The sequence below is a fragment of the Arachis stenosperma genome, chromosome 3 (assembly GCF_014773155.1).
Source record: "Arachis stenosperma cultivar V10309 chromosome 3, arast.V10309.gnm1.PFL2, whole genome shotgun sequence".
Classification (NCBI taxonomy): domain Eukaryota; kingdom Viridiplantae; phylum Streptophyta; class Magnoliopsida; order Fabales; family Fabaceae; genus Arachis; species Arachis stenosperma.
The window spans coordinates 97,896,905-97,902,353 of NC_080379.1; the positions used below are offsets into that span (position 1 = coordinate 97,896,905).

The 5,449-nt window shown below is 38.2% G+C and overlaps 1 non-coding gene across 1 annotated transcript; it reads right to left on the reverse strand.

The window, feature by feature from the left end:
* Positions 1-4,692: 4,692 nt before the first annotated feature.
* Positions 4,693-4,800, reverse strand: LOC130971551 (small nucleolar RNA R71). The gene has a single exon (XR_009082765.1). It is a non-coding gene; the product is annotated as a small nucleolar RNA R71 (small nucleolar RNA).
* Between the last annotated feature and the right edge of the window lie 649 nt (positions 4,801-5,449).

The following is a 5,449-nucleotide window of genomic DNA, read 5'->3' on the forward strand; positions in this document are numbered from 1 at the left end:
CTTCTTCCATTTTTCCCATCTTGTGCCTTGCTCTTTTACTTCCGATTTCATAACTTTGCTTTTCGCTTCTTTTGCAGTTGGGATGGCGATGGGGCATACTTCTTTGAGCCGTCTAATGACTTACCTTTTTCCGAAGGTGACGAGGATAGCTCGAACACCCCTACTGCCAAACCCGAGGCTCCCCTAACCGGCGAGGGTAAAGCTCAGTCCCGTCCTCTAACCAAGACACCTTCCAAGAACATTGCCACCGACGAGGCTGAGCGGGGTAAAAGGGTTGTGATTGAGCTAAAGGTAGAAGTGATCGTCATCCCCAACCTTAAGAAGAGGAAAATTGACTCCAGCACAGGAAAAGTTCTCACTATGATGGAGAAAAATTTTGATGCGGGGTTCTTTTCTGACTCCTAGCTCTTGTCGAGCACTGAGGATTTCTTCTGGGATGAGGATCTAGCCGCTCAAGCGAGATGGATGTACTGGAGCCTTCTCTGAGATGCCGTCATTGCTAGAAAAGTGGAAACAGTCTTGGCTTAGTGCCAAGTTTTGGATGGGAAACATAGAGCTGCCCAGAGAGATATCGCTAACATGATGGTCAAGGGGGAGTCCCTGAAGACCCGACATGCCGAGGAGGAGAAGAAGGTGAAAGAGGCAAGTGAGGAAATCAATCGCCTCGTTGAACGGGACCTCTCCCTCTCCAAACAACTTAATGATGCTCAAGGCCGGGCCACCGCGACGGAGAACAAGGTGAAGGAGTGATGAGCGGATAATTTATACGCTTTTCGGCATTATTTTTAGGTAGTTTTTAGTATGATTTACTTAGTTTTTAGTATATAATTATTAGTTTTTATGAAAAAATCACATTTCTAGACTTTACTATGAGTTTGTGTGTTTTACTGTGATTTCAGGTATTTTCTAGCTGAAATTGAGGGACCTGAGAAAAAATTTGATTCAGATGCTGAAAAAGGACTGCAGATGCTGTTGGATTCTGACCTCCCTGCACTCGAAATGGATTTTCTGGAGCTACAAAAGCCCAATTGGCAAGCTCTCAATTGCGTTGAAAATTAGACATCTTGAGCTTTCCAGCAATGTATAATAGTCCATACTTTTCCCGAGATTTAATGGCCCAAATTGGCGTCAAAATGCCGGTCAGAGACCCTTTTCTGGCGTTAAACGCCAGAACTGGCATAAAAGCTGGAGTTAAACGCCCAAACTGGCACCAGAGCTGGTGTTTAACTCCAAGAAAAGCCTATGCACGTGAAAGCTTCAATGCTCAGCCCAAGCACACACCAAGTGGGCCCCAGAAGTTGATTTTTGCATCATTTACTTATTTCTGTAAACCCTAGGTTACTAGTTCACTATAAATAGGACCTTTTACTATTGTATTTTCATCTTTGGATCATCTTTGATCTTGGGATCCGGTCTTTGAACCCTTTTTCGATTGTTTCATGTTATTTGGGAGGCATGGCCATTCGGCTATGTCTAGACCTTGTTCTTATGTATTTTCAACGGTGGAGTTTCTACACCTCATAGATTAAGGTGTGGAGCTCTACTGTTCCTCATGAATTAATGCAATTACTACTGTTTTCTATTCAATTTAAGCTTATTCTTGTTCTAAGATATCCATTCGCACTTCAACATGATGAATGTGATGATCAAGTGACACTCATCACCATTCTCACTTATGAATGCGTGCCTGACAACAACTTCCGTTCTACCTGAAAACAAGCTTGAATGCATATCTCTTGGCCTCTTGGTTCACGACGCATGGTTGCCTTTCCTGACAACAGAGTTTTTCATTCCGTGCGATCAGAGTCTTCGTGGTATAAGCTAGAATCAATTGGCAGCATTCTTGAGATCCGAAAAGTCTAAACCTTGTCTGTGGTATTTTGAGTAGGATCTGGGATGGGATGACTGTGACGTGCTTCAAACTCGTGACTGTTGGGCGTAGTGACAGTGTTCAAAAGGATCAATGGATCTTATTCCGACACGATCGAGAACCGACAGATGATTAGCCCTACGTAACCCGTAGCCGGACCATTTTCACTTAGAGGACGGACGGTAGCCATTGATAACGGTGATCCCCCAACATATAGCTTGCCATGGAAGGGAGTACGCATGATTGGATGAAGGCAGTAAGAAAGCAGAGATTCAGAAGGAACAAAGCATCTTCATATGCTTATCTGAAATTCCCACCAATGAATTACATAAGTATCTCTATCTTATTTTATGTCTTATTCATCTTTTAATTATCAAAACCCCATAACCAATTGAATCCGCCTGACTGAGATTTACAAGATGACCATAGCTTGCTTCAAGCCGACAATCTCTATGGGATCGACCCTTACTCACGTAAGGTATTACTTGGACCACCCAGTGCACTTGCTGGTTAGTGGCACCGGAGTTGTGAAAAGTGTGAATCACAATTCCGTGCACCAAGTTTTTGGTGCCATTGCCGGGGATTGTTCGAGTTTGGACAACTGACGGTTCATCTTGTTGCTTAAATTAGGTATTTTTCTTTTTATTTTCTCCTTTAGAATTTTTAAGAATGAATTCTAGAGTTTCAGATGATGCTTTTATCATCACAAGAGCTAGTTGATTCCCATCAATTTGGCTGTTGTATGTAATGTCCTGCTGAAGCTTGGTTAGCCAAGTCTAATCTTTTTAGACTGAAGCTTTAGACTAACATTGCATGATTCCTGGAATTCTTATTAAAAATTTTGAGTTTCTTATTTTCTTTTTTAAAATAATTTTCGAAAAAAAATACAAAAAAATTTATAAAATCATAAAATCAAAAATATTTTGTGCTTCTTGTTTGAGTCTAGTGTCAATTTTTAAGTTTAGTGTCAATTGCATGTTTTTATTTTTTCTTGCATTTTTCGAAAACTCATGCATTGTGTTCTTCATTGATCTTCAAGTTGTTCTTAATGATTTTCTTTGTCTGATCTTTAAATTCTCTTGTTTTATGTCTTTTGTTGTTTCTCATGTGCATTCTCAATTTGTTAATGTCTCTAGTATAAAAATTTCTAAGTTTGGTGTCTTGCATGTCTTTCTTTTCTTAAAATTTTTTTCAAAAAAAAATTATGTTCTTGACGATCATCTTGACATTCAAAGTGTTCTTGCATGCATTGTTTATTTGATCTTAGTTTTTCATGATTAGTTTCATTTTGTTGTTTTTCTCTCACATCATTAAAAATTCAAAAAAAATTCAAAATTATGTCTTTTCAAGTCAATAATACAGAGAATTGAAGATTCAGAACATACAGCAGAGGAATCACAGAGAAAAAGCTGGGCGTTCAAAACTCCCAGTGAAGAAGGAATTCTGGCATTTAAACGCCAGCCAGGGTACCTGGCTGGGCGTTTAACGCCCAAGGAGGTAGCCAAGTGGGCGTTAAACGCCAGAATGGATACCATTCTGGGCGTTTAACGCCAGGATAGCACCAAGGAGGTAGTTTTGTTTTCAATTCAAATCCTTTTCAATTTTTCAAGTTTTAAAACTAATTTTTCAAAATATTATCTTTTTTCATATCCTCTCATATCAATCATATCAATCATATCCTTGCTAACAATTAATGTTGTGATTCAAAAATTTCAAGTTTGTTACTTGTTTGTTAAGAAAGGTTCAATATTTGAATTCTAGAATCATATCTTTTAATTTCTTGTTAGTCAAGTCATCAATTTTAAAAATCAAATCTTTTTAAAAAATTTGTTTTTCAATCATATCTTTTCAAACATATCTTTTTCAATCAAATCTTTTTCAAAATCATACCTTTTTCAAATTTTGATTTCAAAAATCTTTTCTAACTTCTTATCTTTTCAAAAATTGATTTTCAAATCTTTTCACTATTTCTCATCTTTTTCAAAAACACCTAACCATCTTTCTCTCTCTAATTTTCGAAAATCACTAACCACTTTTTCAAAAAAATTTTAATTAATTAATCATTTTAATTTTAATATTCGAATTTCTTCTCTCTAATCCCTTTCTATTTAATCACTAACACTTATCCTCCTTTGATAATTCGGACCCCCTCTCTCTCTATAAGTTCGAATTCCTCTGTCTACCTCATCCTTCTATTCTTCTTTTCCTCTGACACATTAAGGAATCTCTATACTGTGACATAGAGGATTCCATACATTCTTTGTTTTCTTCTCCTTCATATGAGTAGGAACAAAGATAAAGGCATTCTTGTTGAAGCTGATCCTGAACCTGAAAGGACTCTGAAAAGGAAGCTAAGAGAAGCTAAAGCACAACTCTCTGGAGAGGACCTGACAGAAATTTTTGAAAAAGAAGAAGACATGGCAGCCAAAAATAACAACAATGCCAACAATGCAAGGAAGGTGCTTGGTGACTTTACTACACCAACTCCCGACTTCTATGAGAGAAGCATCTCTATTCCTGCCATTGGAGCAAACAACTTTGAGCTTAAGTCTCAATTAGTTTCTCTGATGCAACAGAATTGCAAATTTCATGGACTTCCATTGGAAGATCCTCATCAATTCTTGGCTGAATTTTTGTAAATCTGTGACACTGTTAAGACCAATGGAGTTGATCCTGAGGTCTACAGACTCATGCTTTTCCCTTTTGCTGTAAGAGACAGAGCTAGTATATGGTTGAAATCACAACCTAGAGACAGCCTGAACTCTTGGGATAAGCTGGTCAATGCCTTCTTAGCTAAATTCTTTCCACCTCAAAAGATGAGTAAGCTTAGAGTGGAAGTTCAAACCTTCAAACAGAAGGAAGGTGAATCCCTCTATGAAGCTTGGGAAAGATACAAGCAATTAATCAGAAGGTGTCCTTCTGATATGCTTTCAGAATGGAACATCATAGGTATCTTCTATGATGGTCTGTCTGAGTTATCCAAGATGTCATTGGACCATTCTGTAGGTGGATCTATTCATATGAAGAAAATGCCTGCAAAAGCCCAGGAACTCATTGAAATGGTTGCAAATAACCAGTTCATGTACACTTCTGAAAGAAATCCTGTGAACAATGGGACAACTGAGAAGAAAGAAGTTCTTGAGATTGATACTCTGAATGCCATATTGGCTCAGAACAAAATATTGACTCAGCAAGTCAATATAATTTCTTAGAATCTGACTGGATTACAAGCTACATCTGGCAGTGCTAAAGGAGCCTCTTCTGAAGGAGAAGCTTATGACCCTGAGAATCCTGCAATGGAAGAGGTGAATTACATGGGAGAACCTTATGGAAACACCTACAATTCTTCATGGAGGAATCACCCAAATTTCTTATGGAAGGATCAATAGAAGCCTCAACAAGGCTTCAATAACAATAATGGTGGGAGAAACAGGTTTGGCAATAGCAAACCTTTCCCATCATCTTCTCAGCAACAGACAGAGAACTCTGAGCAGAGTTGTTTTGGCTTAGCAACCATAGTCTCTGATCTATCTAAGACCACACTAAGTTTCATGAATGAAACAAGATCCTCTATTAGAA